The sequence below is a fragment of the Stegodyphus dumicola genome, chromosome 5, assembly GCF_044657685.1.
Source record: "Stegodyphus dumicola isolate Sdum_Otavi_A_Nest chromosome 5, ASM4465768v1".
Taxonomy (NCBI): domain Eukaryota; kingdom Metazoa; phylum Arthropoda; class Arachnida; order Araneae; family Eresidae; genus Stegodyphus; species Stegodyphus dumicola.
The window spans coordinates 228,468,290-228,487,059 of NC_140772.1; positions in this window are offsets into that span (position 1 = coordinate 228,468,290).

Genomic DNA, 18,770 nt, shown 5'->3' on the forward strand with positions numbered 1-18,770 from the left:
GCAATGATAATTTTGGTCACATAATAATCTTTTGGTAAAATATGTGAGGTTTACACTTTACTGTGGGTCCATTGAACAAAAGGGTTAATGAATATAATGTTTCTCACAGCCAATGTGGTTAAACAAAAAATTAAATCCACCCTCATATAATTAAAAATTATTACGAGAAATCTTTAACAGAAAGGAAGGAAAGCTTACGCAGATATTTCTAAAGATCTGCATAAGCTTCCCTATCAGTTTAAGTATTGAGCAACACGTACACACAAAAAAGAAAAAAAAAATATGATCTGTACGCCACATGACTTCCTTGTACGGAATATTAAATTAACGCACTTTTTCCTGCATATCATTTCAACTTTGTTTCATCGAATTTCATTACAGATATATTACTCATTCCATTAATTCAGTTCTCACTTCGCGACAAGGCAAAAATACATGAAACCTCAAAATATCTTGATTAAAAATTGAAAAATATAAAACACCAAGTACAGTTATTTATTTATTTTACAGTTAAAATTACAGTTTCTAGTCAAAAACAAGTAATTCGGCCAGCGTACAAGAAGGCAGATTTTTCGGTGCAGAAAAGTGAAAGTTTACTCTTTGTGCGACTCGGCAAAAAGAGACTGAAAATGCAGAAACTGGCTTAATTCACAATTCTGCTAAGTTTAAAATGTTAACAAATATGGCTGCTATGGTAAAAAAAATTAGGTTAGACGCATTTAAACAACTTTTAAATTGTTGAAAATCTACAACTATTGCATGCAGATTAACTAAAGATATAAAAATCTTAACCGGAAGGCAAGAACAATTCAATCCTTTTAAAATGTAATGTTAAATTCGATCATTCTAAAGCAAAAAGTGCCCAACTTACCAATATATAAGAAAAAGAAAAACTGAGCTCAACAAACAGAGTAACTGCGTGAATATATATTTATATACTTTTGGTGCTGCCCATTGCAATTAAAAAGGGAGGTTCACAACTACATGTTAGAGCAGTCCTATATGCAAACTTTTAAATTTCTGAGACTACTCGTTTTTAAGTTATGAGAGACACATACTTACGTTTGTATAGATGTCACGAAAAAAATATCTTCTGTATCCATTTTAAATCCTTTCTGCAATCCATTTTGGGAAAAATGGTCCTTTATTCTGTCCTTAAGTACAAATGTTAAACAAAAACGTCGTTAAATTGCATTCGATAGCGGAAAAAATGGATATTTTCGTTGAAATATGACACCCGAAAATTTTCTCAATTACAATACTTCCTTTACTTTGTACAAGGAACTAAAATTGAATTTCAAGCTCTCATTTATAGAAATATTGAACGTCATGTTTTCTATCTCAACTTTACACGACTCTAAATTGGCATTTCAGCATCAGGAGATAGCTACTTGAATCACACGATTTTTCATATTAGTTTTTCTGATCTTATTTTGGTTAATATTTCTTTAAGCGAAATTTAAATAATATATAATAATTTTCCATAAAATTTTAAAGCAAAATAAACTTACTTATTAGAAACCAATTGATTAAAATCACATTTAATTAAAACCAAACATTGATTAACAATCCCAATGGAAAACATAACATTAAGTAATAATTTTTTTTTTTCATATTACTAGGGTTAAATAAATCATATAAAGCCAATAAACTTTCAGCAAATAATGAAATCAAATTTACAAGAAGCATTTCATTATTAAATTAACAAATGAATTCAAAAAATGACAAAAGTAGTCAGCACCTTTCTTAACTTTTCGATCAATGATTTTTGATGAGGTTCAAATTTCTTGTGTAAAAAATCAAATTTATAACATATATTCTTTATGGTATTCATATTGTAGAGTTATTAGTTTTTTTTTTAAAGCCGGAGAACTGAAAATTAAGCAGTGCCTTCGCAGGGACTTTCAAATACGAGCCGAGTGTGCTACCGTTACACCACGAAGGCATGCAGAAAGGAGAGAGAAAATACCTTATATACTCCCCCTTTTGAACGGTGCCTGGAAATTAGGGGACCCAGTCGCCCAAATCTTGGTGGTGAAGAATCATCCGCCACTATCTTTAAGTTCGGGCGCCACTGTAGAGAAATTAGGTTATTTTAATACTAGAAACAAGAAAAATAAGCAATGCCTTCGACGGGACTCGAACCTGGACTTTTCAAACACGCGTCGAGTATGCTACTGTTACACTGAGAAGGCATGCAGAAAGGAGGGATAAAATACCTTATAAGTTCAACTTTATTGTCTCGTTATATTTAGCGTCTTCGTAAGATGTCTTCAATAAATATCCTGTTTCTAGGACTTATACTAAAGTACTGGCACTAATGATATACAAACTGAGAACAAGTTAGAATAGAGATACGTTATTGCTAAATTTATCAACACTTTCCAGTTTCTCGCATGCAGATTTCAACTGAAACCATTATTTGTTTAATGAAACTACTCCTAACCACAGAGTTACGTGTATGAGATCTTAGCTCGCCATCAGATGTAATTCATAAACCTTGTAACGAATTTTGGAAGCAGTGTATATTGTTTAGGAAAGTTACATGATAATAATTTAGTTGAATAATGACCCCACTGGTGAGATTGAATCTGTAGCACTTCAAAGCACCCGTTGGATAGCTAACTCTTAATAGACCAGAGGATCTACAAGTTACTTCCTGTTCTAAAGGATATTTAACACCTGTGTTTTCCGGATAACACAGGATGCAATTTACATTACCGAACTCTGTGTTAAAAGGAATTCATTTTAAACAAATAGATACACCTAATAAAATATCAAGATTCGCAATCCAACAATCAAACGCGTCAAAGTATAATCATAATATTATTTCAAAAGGGAATTGCACTGGAATAATCGAAAAAATACACCACTTTATTCTGAAAGATAAACAAAATAATTGTTCACAAGACAAAAATTAAATTCTTAGATGCTTATTAAGTATTATTTTGATATATAATATTCTGAAGATGTAAATAAGATAAAAATACCTGACAACTGGTCATGAAATGCTAAAACTAAATAGACATCTACTCTTAGTTCTTATTCTTTCAGTGCCATGAAAGCTCGAAAGACTTTAACTTGTTCCAAATTTCAGATATCATATCTTAACATCTTTAAGTATTATTTAAATTGTAATTATATTGTAAACAATGTGTTTGAATTAAAATATTGTTACGAATTTCATATTTAGATAGGTAATTTTAGTAGAATTATAAGTAAAATTGTTGTATTTTTCTGTATAATGTAGAGAGAGGAAAATTTTAAAAGAAAGCTGTGTCGGAAATGTTAAAATTTGTATTCTTACAGCAAGTCCATTTGACATTGAGAAAATGGGTATCTCGGTAATTTGGCGAGATATCGACAAGCTGACAATAAGTTATCGTCACAAAATAAGTCGCCGAATTCGGCGAGAAATCAACAAAAGACGACAAATTTAGCAATCATTTCGCGATATTTTGGTCTGGTCCCTGTATCAACTTAATAAGTATTGTAACTGAATAATTGTAATTGACTACTATATTAGCTGTAACCGTAATTCCACCCTCGTATTGCTTTCTAATAATTTCCAGAAGCAGAAAGTACGAGAAAAATCTCGCGACCGGTTGAAAACTATTTAATGTGTAAAAGAGAGCATCTGCTCTCGGTTGCTTAGTTACTGTTGGAGTTGTTTAGTTCCGCATGAACTGAGATATCTGCATTATCTTTTTCTTTAGATGCGCTTTGCATTGCGTTTTGCTTAACGTTCTTAGCATTTTGAAGTGTAACTACGGAATGCACTGTGTGATACTGTGAACACTTGTACGAATATTTCTGTGGAAAATTCCTGAGTTCTGAAATATTTCTTTAGAGAAAAAAATTTTTATTGTCCTATTATCAGACTTGTGCATTCAATCTACTACGAGCCCAACTGATACAAAATTTCAACGTTCTACTACTACTCGTTGTTGAGTTATTCGAGATACGTACATGTACGTATGCACGTACAGACGCCACGAAAAAATCGCTTTTGAATCCATTTTAAATGAGTTTTAAAAGTCATTTGGGGAAAACGAGTCCTTTATTCTGTCTTAACGCAAAGATATCAGGCAAAAAAACCGTTAAACTGCATTTGATATAGGTCAAAATGGTTATTTTCGTTAAAATATAGCAGCCGGAATTTTTCGTAATTAGAATACTTCCTTTACTTCGTACAAAGAAGTAAAAATGCTGTTGTTATGAGCCTCAAAAAGAAGAACTTACGTATTGCCTACTCATCGCCTCAATATGCTTAAGTCAGTATCAAGCGTATATGAACCAGTTAATTATGGTTATTCATGATAAGCATAATGTAGATTTAAAGAACGGCATGGATAATAGGTTAAAATAGTAATTAATTAGGTACACATTGTTCACGAAAATACTAGAATATTTATGAGAGACTGTTGCAAAGCACAACGTCTTTATTATATGCGGCTTAAGTGTCTGTTTGTCGCCGATAGTTTATTGGTTGCTTGCGTTACTGTACTAGCTAATGGGGTGAAGTTGCCAAGGCATTCAAATAGTCCCATATACACTGATACCATACATGCAGTTATCATTGTTTTAATTAAATTATCATAGTATTTAAGAACATTTAAATATTTTTAATTCATACAATTGTTGCTTATTATGCATTTAACTATATTTACATATAAATTACCTAGAAACTTGCAAACGTTGAGGAATTAAAGGAAACGAAACCAACTAACGAGTTGCGCTTAGTACATCTCATCAAGTAGGTTTACCAAAACTAAGGTAAATATCCTTTCGCGCAAAGAGTTTAAAATTTCGCCCAATTTTATTCCTACATTGTATTTTAAACTGAATTTTCAGCTGAACGCAAATTGAGCGTGTCAGGGGGAACGTTAACATTTGTTTGCATTAGCAATCATCTGTTTTTGAAATGGTTTACAACTGAGCGCAAATTGAGCTTGTCAGGGGGAACGTGAACATTTGTTTGCAACAACAATCATCTGTTTTTGAAATGGTTTATAACTAAACGCAAATCATTTTAGTTACAATTTATAATATCTAGAACAGCGGTCATTTCGTAGGACCGCCCGGCTTTCTAGGCCTTCATAATCAAACTGAGAATGAATTAAACATCAATGACTGGAAATTTTCAAAAGCGACTGACATTGTTACTTCTTACTATGTTGGTTACCTTAAGTTACCGAAATGCAAATATATGAAAGATCCCCCTATACTTACATTTTAAGAATATTTTCCGAAGAGTATCGAACCAGAAGCAATATAGGTCGAAATTGACTTCAAACTTCGATCTTTTCCAAGTGCCCTCTCATGCATTTTCGTCACTTCAAAAACGTAAGGGGAGGGGATATAAAGAAGGAAATGTGGATAGATAGAACTTCAAGGAACTAAAAGAGAAAGATGGGGGAAAATGCATTCGAAAACTCCTTTCTCAGATTTTCAAGGTTTCTAAAAAAAAACCATTTCTCATACACGAATGGCGATTCTGGGGAATTAAGGTGCTCCATCTAGTTCTTAAAATAAAAACAAGAAATACATTTCTTCTTTCCTAATATGAATCTTACGTTTTAATACTTTAAAATCCTACCAACCATTACATTCGTCGCATGTGAGCCCATGACTAAGATGTCCAAAGTTTGAGAAGAAAGTTTTACTGAAACTTTGCGAAGCGGTATTTTTTACTATTATTATTTTCATAGCGTTTAGATGAGAAGCATATCGACATGATCTTTTTTATTCAGTCACAAAACTGATAAGTAATATATATTAATATTCGGGGCACTCCTAAACATTTCTTACTCCTAACCTTAAAGATAAATAACATCTTTAAGTATAGTAATAATGATTTAGTTTTTAAGATACCACTTTTTTTCCTGCTTTAGAAAGTATGTGAATGAAAGGAAGATTTTAAATCAACATTGAAAGTCTGGAAATTTATTAAACGTACGATATGTATACGTAAACGTACGATATGTATTTACATTAATCTTAAAAGCAAACAATTCTCAACAGAAGGAACATAATATCTGATGCTGATAATCGAAAAATTATATTCTCAAACCCCGCTATACAAAGCTTGGCTTATAACGAAATTCCAGATAACCAAAAAGAGCTTCCAGAACGAGATATTTTCTTAATATCAAAAATGCCCCGGGTGCTTTATACCTAGGTTTATGTACGTGGGCACCGGGACACCGTGCTTTCTTGACCATGGGCATAAGCATATGCCCTGAACAAGTGGTCAGCTTGTCGCAGGACCTCCAGTATTTAGTCCCCAAGCGAACTTGGTACTCATTTTATCTACCCAAGAGATGGAAATCAAGGGATGAAAGGCTGAGTCGACATTGTCCAGCCCCAGGTTCGAACCCCGGACCTGTGGTGCTGCTGCGCGATGCGCTAGCTACTGCGCCACCGGGCCTCTTACTTTCTTAAAGATGTCTCAAAAAAATGTATAGCGGCCGTAGCGGACTATATAATTACTGGCCATATGTATATATGCGGACTTATCGATCAGAGGGTTGAAGAAGTAGAAATGATTTGAATAAACATGAAACGTCGCCTTTGTTTTAAACTGATTTTAAATTAAAGTGGAGACATGAATTTCAAGGAGAAAAAAAGATGTATCCAATTCTCTAGCAAAACAATATTCTTACTGTTGAAACATCCATTCACTAAAAAGACATTTAAGTAAAACATTCATCAAGTGAAGCGATTTTACTAAAAAATTTGCGAATTGATACGACTTGTTTCCTTTAATAAATAACTTAATAAATTAATAGACAGAAAAAAAGGAAGATTATTGAATGATTCTGCGTAATGAAGAGAGAAGTTGTAATCATTGTTTGAGATCTTGTTAAACAGATTTGCTTAACAAACTGGGATAAGTAAACAGGTTCGCAGACATGTAGGGGACTGTTTGTAGAGAAACGTTATTAAAATATTCTTCAGACCCTACTAGACTGATAAGAGAGTAATAGTTCCAGCCTGAATTCAAATGACAAAAGCTTAGAAAGAATAAAATAACCTTCTCACTGAATTTTTTTAATTAAGAGAAGGCACCACTTGTACTGCAGAATATAACTCCCTTATTTGCAGGTATTTAAAATAACATGAAACTGAAAATTTAAATTCGCGCACTGTAGTCTGATTACATGTAAAACACATTATTTAAGCTGGTTCTAGTAATTAATGGCGCGTATTTTAACCTCCGGCTAGCAAAATGGCTGAAACCGAAATAACTCTGGAACACCTGGAGATAATATGTAATTGCAAAGCGAGGCTGCCAGGAACTCTAAACATTCAAACTTTGGGCTTAAATACACAATAAATAATTTTCATTTTAATGAGGAGTACGGAAAGAAGAAGTTAAATAGTAAAGATTTAAATAAGCAGCTGCACCTTCATGAAGACTTATCATCTCAGTTGTTTATTACTTAAAGCTTACTCTCAAAACGTTTACTAAAACACCATGATTATCGCAAATAAGCAAATTTCTTGGAATATTTTTTTTTCGAACAGTGAGCATTATTTTGTCTTTTTTCGGCACTCCTAAAGAGGCCATTTTATTGTGGAGGCGCCCTAATAGGCGGCCATAGTTACATCCTATGAAGGAATGGACAGTTACAACCACACCTTCTCTGGGATTCGAACCGGGGGTCTTCAGTATAGTAGTCGGGTTCCCTAACCACCATATCATCGGGACAGCATTTCGGGAAATATGAATCTTTTCAACGAAACAAATTTAAAAATTTTTAGGATATAAGGTATTCCTCCCGCCTTCTTAGCATGCCTTCGTGCTTATAGTGGCCAGCACACACAGTGTATACTCGAGAGGTCTGAAGTTCGATTTCCGCCGAACGTACTGCACATTTCTTCAATCTCCTGATTCAAAAACATTCTAAATGACCCTATAAGGGGCGTCCGAACTAAAAAAAAAAGATGGATGATGACTCTCCAACACCAATATTTTGCGATTGGGTCCCCTAATCTGCAGTCGCAATTTAAAAGGGGAAGTCTATAGGGTATTTCACCCACCTTCTTAGCATGCCTTCGTGGTCTAATGGTCAGCACACTCGGCGCGTATTCGAAAGATCCAGGTTCGACGCCGGTGAGGTAGAACACTCGGCGCGCATTCGAGAGGTCCAGGTTCACGTCCAGGTGAGGGCATTGCTAATTTTTCACATCTCCTGCTTCAAAATAATCTAATGTCGCTACGAGGAAAATGTTTGCAAATTTTCTATTTTGGTGGTAATATTGGTGAAGTTAGCTGAATTTCATGTACATATGTGGGTCCGAAATTCTTTGAAAAAGCGGAAAATTAATAATCATTTCAATATTTTACTAGAAATCAACCGTTATATATAAGCAGCAATTTGAAATCCATGAGTTCAACAAAGTATAAATTATTTTGCTAATAAGTTGTGAACATTTTCTTTTGAGTAGACTATATCCAAAAACTAGATAATACAAGCCAGTGATCGTGATGATTTCAAGAGAGAAAAGATTCAAAGTCCATATGAACTGAGTTGAACACTTCGGTTATCTGTGAATACATCAGTGTCAGCGAAAATTAATCTATTACAGCAGCATACTGAGATAAAACTTCATATCCTTTCTAACATTCTTGTTTACAGTGTTGGTGTTGTTAAAGCTGATAATCTTCATACATGTAAGAAAATTGTTAAATCAACCAACACAACTATTTAGTAAAATTTGTTTCCAAGTCTTTAAAAGCGTTATAAAAAATAAATATGAAAATATCTGAAAATTCTATGCAGTGGCAGCAACATAGAAAAGAATGGCTATATTAATATTCAGAGTATTTAAAATCTTTTTCAATAAGGAGCTTTATAAAATTGTTTTTGAAAACACGATGACATAAATAAATTTCATCGAAACTGAAAATTTTAATATTTATTCTCAAAAATTATTTGTGATGAAGAAAAGGAAACATTGAAGCATTAAAAGTATAATATTTCAGGAAATATTCACTTATTTTTTCTAACTTCGTTGTAATTTTGTTAAGTCATTATACTGAGCATATACTACAAAGTTAACAGGAATAAAAAATTAACAAATATTTCCCTGTTAGGGCAATGAATCGAACTTTTAAGGAAATGAAATGTTTTGAAAAGTAGAAAAGAATACCTAGTTTTTGCAAGCTACATGGCTGAACTCAGAACAATTTCTAGAACCCTGTGTGAAACTTATTTTGCAGGAAAATAATGTAAATATATTATAACTCTTGATGAAGACTTACTTGAAAATAGTTTTGGTATTACAGGGGGTGTTCTCACATTTTTAGAATGATTTGGGGGCAGTATAATTAAGGTTTAAAATACAAAGCGTATTCTTTTTTAATGTTCGATCTGATAGCCGCTTTCTAAATAACTGCAAAAAAGATTTATTTATCATGGAAAATATAGCTAAACATATGTACAAGCTGGTTCCTACAATACAGAAAAAGTCTCACTAAAGAGCTTTAAATTGTCGCAGGATGCTCTTAGAATGGGAAATTTAAAATAAAAGAGTGGAAAAAATTTTAAAAAGTCAGCTGAATACACCATCAAGAGAACACTTTGCGTCCGATATTTACGAAAGAAATTCCATTTCTTTATCTCAATTACTTTCAAAGAGTGAAACTTCATCAAGACAAAGCAACAAGTTATATTTCGAAAAGTAGAACTGCATTCCTTTAAAACATTAAGACTGATACAGGTATTGCATACATGTCTTTTTAAAATATTCAGGCGAATTCCCCTAATGTTTCACCTATGAACTATAGTGCCTCTACTCTCTTGAATGCTCTTTCTAAGCGCAAATTGATACGATTGATAGACTGTGGAAAGTATGGAAGAGAAATAGAAATCAATGGTCCTACGTATTTTACGAAAGCGCTATCAAGAAATTCGTGATGCATACGTATAGTCCATAAAAACGGCTATCCTATCGAACATTAAAAAAGAATACGCTTTGTATTTTAAACCTTAATTATACTTCCCCAAAATCATTCTAAAAATGTGAGAACACCCCCTGTGATACCAAAATGCGAGATTATTCTTCCTGGAGCTGCTCTTGAAACATATTTGCAGTGGTCAATTTCTCTTAAAATTTGAAGTTTATAAAAACATATTTCTAATCAAACTAGGAGTAGAAAAATACTCCAGTTTCATGCAGCCTTTAAGAAGATTCTCACATTTTTCCATAGCATAGCAGTCTAGGAACTATTTAATAATATTTCAACTGGGGGGGGGCAATAAAGCTTCTTCAAAACTTATGAGGCAATTCCGTGCAGTATTGCCGTCATGACTTCATTTATCACCCATCAAATTAATTCCAACTTATTTATTTGCAGTAAGTTACTCAAGATAATAAAACACATCAGCTCAAAGAAATAAGTTCATGCCCAGCCTAAAAACAATATAATTGTGCAAAAATATAAACTCTGGTTCATAACATCGTTTCTTCAAAACCAAGTAAGTATATCAGCCGGAAATTCTCATCCGAATCTTTGTTGCTTTCTTATAATTCTCCTGCGCCAGAGAGGTCACAGGAATGAAATACTGTCTACCATTTCATATGGCTATATATTTATCCTTAGAGAGTCGTTACTGGTCAAGCAGCTATCAGCGGAAAGGAATGCTATTTTTATGGATCATTGTAAAGATTAAAGACATACAAAGGTTTCGCGACTAACTTGCTGGAAACATTGTTAAGAACATTTTGTACAGAAACATATTTATTGATTAGAATGGTTAGGAATCTAGTAGTTTTATGTTTCTTGAAACTGTACTTTTGATAATATTTTAAATATATTTTACGACATGATTTTAACGCATCAAAATAAAAGTTGTTCAGGGTATTTTTCACAGCTGTTAACATCACACACCAGTAAATGTGAGGTAAATGTAAAAAATTTCAAATTTGTAACATATACAATAAAATTCTTATTTTAAGTACAAAAATCTCCGAGTTACTGACGACCTGATTTACTGGGTTTTCGTACTTATAAATTGATTTTTAGTTTTCCTCATAAGAATAAACAATTAAATAATTAATCCGAGATCTCGTTTCGAGTGTGTTTTGCAAAGAAACCTAAACAAAGCTATCCGACAGAGCTGCGTCTTTTATGCTAGCGATTACTTTCACTGTTAATATGTAGGTAACGTAGCCTTTGTATTAATGTTTCCAAATGTATGCTTACCCACTCGATCATGCCCCCAAAGTGAACCACATTCTGACTATCCAGCATTCACTATTATCTTCTCTAGCACGGACATTATCATGACCTTCTAACAGATGTTAACTTATCTGTCTGCCTTATCTGTCACAATTAGTAAGTAAGATATTTATTTGTTCCGAGTGAGCCACTCAACGATCGCAATTCTGAAAAAGGTCCAATTCGTGGAATCATAACCGAAGAGCCTTTTTTGTTACGGTAGTAGAGTATTTCACTCTCATGACACAGGCGAGGCCATGTTCAGGCTTCAGCCGAAAACACGGGACTGTTCATCCCGCTTGCATTCAAGTCCACAGATGTCGCCACAAGTTGCTCCTTATTAAAACACCTAAAATAATAAATAACGAGTTAGCCATCAACCAACACTCGCACCACATACGGCTACCTTACGCGCGCCACCCAGGGCGCCCTGCTCCCCAAGTGTTTAACGGCCCAATTAGCCACACCCAACAAATGAAGCAGAACAGCACCCTACCAACGCATTCATCAAACACATCAATGGAACAGGCTCGCAATCACGTTCTCAAGCATACAGGTGCAAATCACGAAAATAAGTCGTACTTCCTTATATCGCATTGTAGAGACATTAGGATTTTTGGAAGCAGGAGAGATGAAAAATGAGCAGTTCCCTCGCCGGGACTCGAACCACGGACCTATCGAATACGCGTCGAGCGTGCTGACCACTACACTATGAAGGCACGCTAAGAAGGATGTAGAAATACCTTATATACTCTCCCTTTTAAGGGGCAACTGGGGATTATGGGACCCAATCGCCAAATCCTGGTGGTGGAGAATCATCATCCACCACCTTTTAGTTCGGGCGCCACTGTAGAGACATTAGGACTTTTTGGAAGCAGGAGAGATGAAAAATGAGCAATGCCGTAGCCGGAACTCGAACCACGGAACTCTAGTAAAGATAAATTGCCATATGCAAAGTTGCCCATGAGATTTTGCAAACAAATGTTGTAAAAATTTCATAATTGTATTCAGTTGAACTATTTATTTCTATAACATAAACAGATACGAATTATTAATTTCTTTTTCCGCAGCAGCACAGAAATTAATCTTTCTGAAGCATTCTTGTAAGAAAAGTAAATGTTGGTTTCTACTAAATACATCCGACACAATGGAATGAGAAATGATATTTACGCCATGCGAAGGATGCAGGGCAAAATGCTCTTTCCTTATTATTATCACCTGAAAAGAAAATGTTGCATCTGGCATCACGTTCAGATAGGGACACGGGTATCCCTAGAGAACTATAAAACAATATCACCAAATGATAGCGATCAATAGCAGCTCCAGAAACTCGCTCCCAAATGAGACTACCAAATTATACGGAGACTGCTTTCCCAATGCGAAGATCTTCTTTTTATGGCCAGAAGTAGCTCCGAGTTTACCATCTCTTACGTCTTCTCATTTATCATAGGTGACTGATATTGTGGTCATGAGGTTATCAATGTAAAGGCTTCCAGTCTTCGTGATGCTTGAAGATAAAATGCAGTTTCTTCCAAGTTGTGTTCAATTTGTAATTTATCTTACTGGAATAGAAGACATATGTTAAGATGCAAGCTTAAAACTTCTATTAGAAATATCATGTATTTGCAGAAAACTATGATTTTTAATTAAGTGTTGAACGAAATACATTAAAATTTTGCTGAATCGGTTTATGAATTAAATAAGGAGTAAACGTATTCTTGGGTTGCTGGATTTTCAAGCTCAATCATTTCCATTTTTTTAAATCAAAAACTTTCCAGAGCTCGTCATACTTTAAATGAATTCTAATAAACACAGTTCCTAATAAATATAGGCCCATCAGTAGCCATATGTTAAAGCAGCTGAAAGTCCTGTAGAGACATAAGGTTATTTAGAAGCAGGAAACGTGAAAAATGATCATTGCCCTCGCCACGACTCGAACCTCGGACCTCTCGATTACGTGCCAAGTGTGCTGACCATTATACCACAAAGGCATGCTAAGAAGGCGGGAGAATTACCTAAATACATTACATAATCCCCCTTTTAAAGGGCGACTGGGACCTATTTTAGTTCGAGCGCTACTGTAGAGACATTTTTTTTTTTTTTTAATTTTTTCGAAACAAGGAAAATCGAACAAATGAGCAATGCGCTTGCCAGGACTCGAACCTCAGAGCTCTCGAGTGTTTTGACCATTACATCACGAAGGCATGCTAGAAAGCGGGAGAAATACCCTACAGACCTTCCTTTATTCAAATAATCTTCGCGTATTGTGTGCCGTAATCATATAAAAAGATAAGTTCTCTCAAAACATTATCCGCAAAATCCTCATTTTTTTGTTCCCTTTCCTTCAATATTTTCAGATTTTTTCGCTTTGCAAGACTTATTCCACAAAATATGTAAAATAAGTATATTGAGGATTCCATATGCACCGCTCATGAAGCAATGGATATATATTTCTGCACGTAAGCGTATGCAGAAAGCAGCTGAAAGGGTAAAACATCATTTTTAAACAACGTAGACATGCAAATAACGGAGGCACAGCTGACTTTCTACATTTCCCACTCTGAAAAATAATGTTCTCTACATATGTGTTATAATTACTTCATTCTTTCCATTTAGTTAGAAGACCACCAGCGGCGAGAGGTAAAGTCGCTGAACACTAGTATTTCGCTCCGAGGTTCGAATTCGATTATCGGGATTCGCTATTTCCCATATGTAACGTGTATAAGAGCCAGTTTCCCTTAGAAAGTCCTCTACGAAGGCATTCCTCCCCTAGGGCGAATAACCCTAGTATGCTTTGCCGTAATTAAATAAACCAAACCAAACCATTTAGTTAAAATAAATGGATTCTATTGTATTTTTTTATTTAGGCTTGTGAAAATAAAGAAAACAAAAGTTATTTTCTAAATGCAAGAATGAATTGTTATGTCAATTACCCGAAGCTGTTAGCCCTCTACTGGGCCATCCATAAGTATGTCTCTGTTGTAGTTTCGATGCAGTACTGTCAATACTGATGTTAGACCAAAAACTTTGGTGTTATACTCTACTTTGTTTATGCAACTGCGTAACTCTTACAAATTTTTATCCTGACTGACTAAAGGCACACTAAACACGAATAATCAAAATGGCTATAATACCATCCCTGTCTAAGCGTGAGTGGAATGCAGAGAAGAAGGAGCTGTAGTAGTCGTTAATAAAGGCACACAGGTTATAAATAAATCCTTTAGAAGAATAGAGAGTAAACACTAGATATCATAAGCGTGATACCTCTGCTACCATTTACTCCATTTCGCGCCATAATTAGCGACTACCGTAGTTTTGGAAGAAGTGTAAACACGTTACAGTGAATCATACTATTCGCTTTGTGTTGTCTCAAGCAGCATTTTTGCATTAGCATTTGTGCTTCCGCACCTTTGTCTTAGTTAATGCTGAGAGTAATTAATAGTTATTACGTCAATCTGACTAGCAGGGTTAGTTCTACGAAATGTTTACTACATCCAATAAGTATGAACTGTATTGAACGTAATGAACGCTTGTACTTTATGATCATTGACAAAGCACATTTGTGTGGTTGGTACGCCAGGCTTCATAGAAACAAGGCGGTGGAGAATCTTAAGTGCGTGCACTCAAGATGTAGTTCCCAATGACCCGTTTGCGGAATGTTAAATAAAGATGAACTGCAACTTACAGGTCTTTGACATAATAAGCAAGGTTATAAGGTATTTCTACAGCTTTCCTAGCGTACCTTTGCGGTGTAGTGATTCTGCACGCTGGGCCGATATTCCAGAGTTCGATTCCCGGCGAAGGCGGTTGCTAATTTTTCATCTGTCCGGCCTCGAATTAACGTAATGTCTACTTTTATGGCACCTGTATTGTATCATTTAGTTCATACTCTTCACATGTCATATATGTCGTACAAACTGCCCAACATATATCCGTCCTCTGGTATAACATAACTATTGCGAATGTCGGCTGGTCGCATAGCATTCTCTATATATTATATTGTTTATATCTCTTTTCCTCTCCCCCCCCTCCTGTGATGTAATTACTCCTGCTATGTACATCGTTTCATGCCATAATGGTAACACTATATAAATATGTACATGTATTAATTTTTCAACTGTAACATTGCAATCTCTTCTCATATAGTAGTCGCACCATATAGTAATCTGCGAATTATTTATTAGCTATGCATGACTTTATATTCCATTGCTGCGCTTTGCTCTATCTATTACATCTGCATTTCTGTATTGAACTAGTGTACTATTTTTATCTTATATGTCACATAATATGTGCCCGCATTTTTAGTATGCGTATGAATATGTACCCCTGGTATAGCCGGGGCCCGGGCCTGGTTTCGCGGGAGCATTTGATATTTTATGGCTTTAAAAATTAAGAATTGTCTGTTTTTTTTTTTTTTTTTTTTTTTTTTTTTAAGATTAAGAATTTTAAAATTAAGAATTGTGTGTTTCTTTTTGGGGCACGGCTGGCTCGGTGGCTGCCTCGTTTTGTGTTAGACGGGCCTTCCCCTTTCTGGCGTTATTGCTGATATGAATCGGCTAGGGGGGGGGTCGGGGCTGCACCCACAACAACAACAATCCCTGGTATAGCATCACTTTCGAATGTAGTATGGACGCCCAACAATCTGTAAATATTACATATGTTATATAATTTATATACTATTCTTCTAGATGTAATTACTCCTGCTATGTACATTGTACCATGCTTTATTTGTAATACTAGTTACATATGATAATGCTGTTCTGTAGATAATGGTGGGCGTGGTGCTGTACTGATTAACCATTATGGTAAAGGGGCAGTGCCCCCGTCTCCCCGAACTAAAAGGGTGTTAGATGAGGATTCTCAGCACCCAGGATTTGGCGATTGGGTACCATAAAAAGCCCAGTCGCCCTTTAAAAAAGGGAGTATATAAGGTATTTCTCCCGCTTTCCTAGCGTGCTTTCGTGGTGTAGTGGTTCTGCACGCTGGGCTGGTATTCCAGAGGTCCATGGTTCGATTCCCGGCGAAGGCGGTTGCTAATTTTTCATCTCTACGGCCTCGAATTAACCTGATGTCTCTAAAAGGTTTAACCTATTAACTGCCATGATCCCCATTTGGTGATTTGTCTTAGTAGCGGAAATTTGGTAACTTTAATTAGGCTGTCAACTATGATTACTTTTTTTACATTGCTGTTTTTTTTTCTCAAGCTTTTTCATGAGTTTCTGAGCAGTAAGTGTTAAAATAAGTGATCTGGAGAGTATCATTTGTGAGAAGAAGTAAAATTTTTACGAGTTTCAAGATTTCAACATTTTCCAAATCCGGTATGTCACATTATTATGGACATCATTTCTAACTCCTCTGTACTGCCGTGTTCTCTAATGGCTTTAGAATACATTTACTAACTATTTATTGTCAATGTTAATTTTATTTTCTGTGAGGGCTATTTGAATGTCGATCGCCCTTATATTCCAATTTCTAGTCTCTGTGTCAATCTGGACCTGCAGCAATAAATGTAAATTGACCTAAATTTGGCAGTTAATGGATTTATCCGTGCTTTTAAAAAATTGTGTAACTTAGAAATTACTGGATTGATATATTCCACTAGCTTTTATTTTATTTTAGTTATTTGTAAAAAACGGCGTGGCATGAAGTTGTTATCGTTACGTCACAGTTGCTTACGAGTCCCTATTCAGAAAGCAAGCTGTCTACGCGTTATAATATGTATTTCTCATCTATCCGTCCCATACTAAACTTCTGCGTGTACATTTCCTACGAAAGAACTGCTACTTTGACAATTTCCAATGCGTTGTTGGTTATTACATTGTGTTAGATACCAGAAAACAAACAGGTTGCTTTTTCTTGAGTGTGTGTTCATGTTCAGTGTTCTTTGTAAACACACAAAATTATTCATTCATCTCTTTATTTTAGTCATAAGTATACCACTGAACATACTCACATCGAAAGCAAAATTATGAAATAATTGTTTAATTATTCCTAAATAAGAGAAGTACCCAAGGGAACGAACCTGCAAAACCTATTGTTACGCTAGAACCAATCTTATAATAAAATTAGTAAAATGAAAATATTAGTAAGATGTTTGATGTGTACATCAGATGACTTCCTCGTACACAAGCTTACTAAATTATACACCTTTTTTGTTGCACTTCATTTAAGTTTTTCTTAAAATTTCATTAGAGGTACATTTCTCATTCAGTCAATTCAGTTCTCACTTCGCGGCAGGGCAAAACTACATAGAAACTCCAAGGATTTTCATTAAAAATTGTAAAATAAATAAAATCCTGAGACACCACAAACAGTAAAAACGATTAGGAAAGAAACTTTGCAATTAAAATTAGACTTTCTGAACAAAAACAAGCAGTTCGGCCAGCGAGAAGGAAGACAAAATTTCGGTGCACAAAACTGAAAGATAACATTTGGGAAAAAAAAAAAAAAAAAAACACTGAAGTTGATGCACCAACTGATTTAATTTACTATTCTACTAAGAACTTGAAATGTTACTCATTGTTGCGTGCGCACAGGTTGGTAATAGATTGAATGCCCAAGTCAATAAAAAGTTAATAAAATTTATTTTTATCCCAAGAAATAAAACAAAATGCTAAAATTTTCTCAGAGATACTCGTAAACTATCGCAATATCTCACAGTAGTTACATTTTAAATTACTAAAACGTTGAATAGAAAGCAATTCAAAACAGATAAAGCTAATCTGATCTGACAGCGAATTCGCTACAATTAAGAACAAGAACTAGGTAAATAACTGAATTTAGATGTTTTAATCCAGCTTTTATAAGCTTTTTAATTATGCTTAAGGACATTCTGGTAATTTTTATTTCTCGAGTTTTCTGGAAAGCAAAAGCAATTACTAGATGTATATTTAATAAATGCGCGTGCTCCTGTATTTTAATTTTTCCGGCGCAGCTTTCTCTCCAAATAAGTCTCGTGCTGCATTGCACGGACATATAAAACAATTTTAATTTATTTATAGCTAAATAAATACAAAATTCTTAACAGTACGAAGAATAATGTACTAAGAGTTTGTAAGAGTAAATGTAATCTGCTAAGAGTTTCAAATGGCGGCCTCGTTAGGCTTAGGCGCTAGTTTTAAATTTTTGACAATTCTTCAACTATTGCATGCAGATGAATTAAAAGCATAAAACCTTTAACCGAAGTGTAATAGCAACATAATTCATTTACTTATAAAACTAAAATTGCTCAATTTACCAACATATAAGAATAAAAACCTAGGTGCACGGAGCAGGATAACAGAGTAAGAAAATATATATATATATATATATATATATATTTTTAGTGTGGCCGATTGTAACGAAAAAGGAATATGCACCCGTAGATGCTCTAGCAGTCCCATACACAAAATTTCAAGGTTATACGTCTAATCGTTTCTGAGTTATGTGAGATACATACATACGTACATAACTAAAACCCCAAACACATTTAAAATTTCTTCTGAATCACTTTAAATACATTTTAAATCGTTATCACAATCCGGTTTGGAATTTTGTCCAT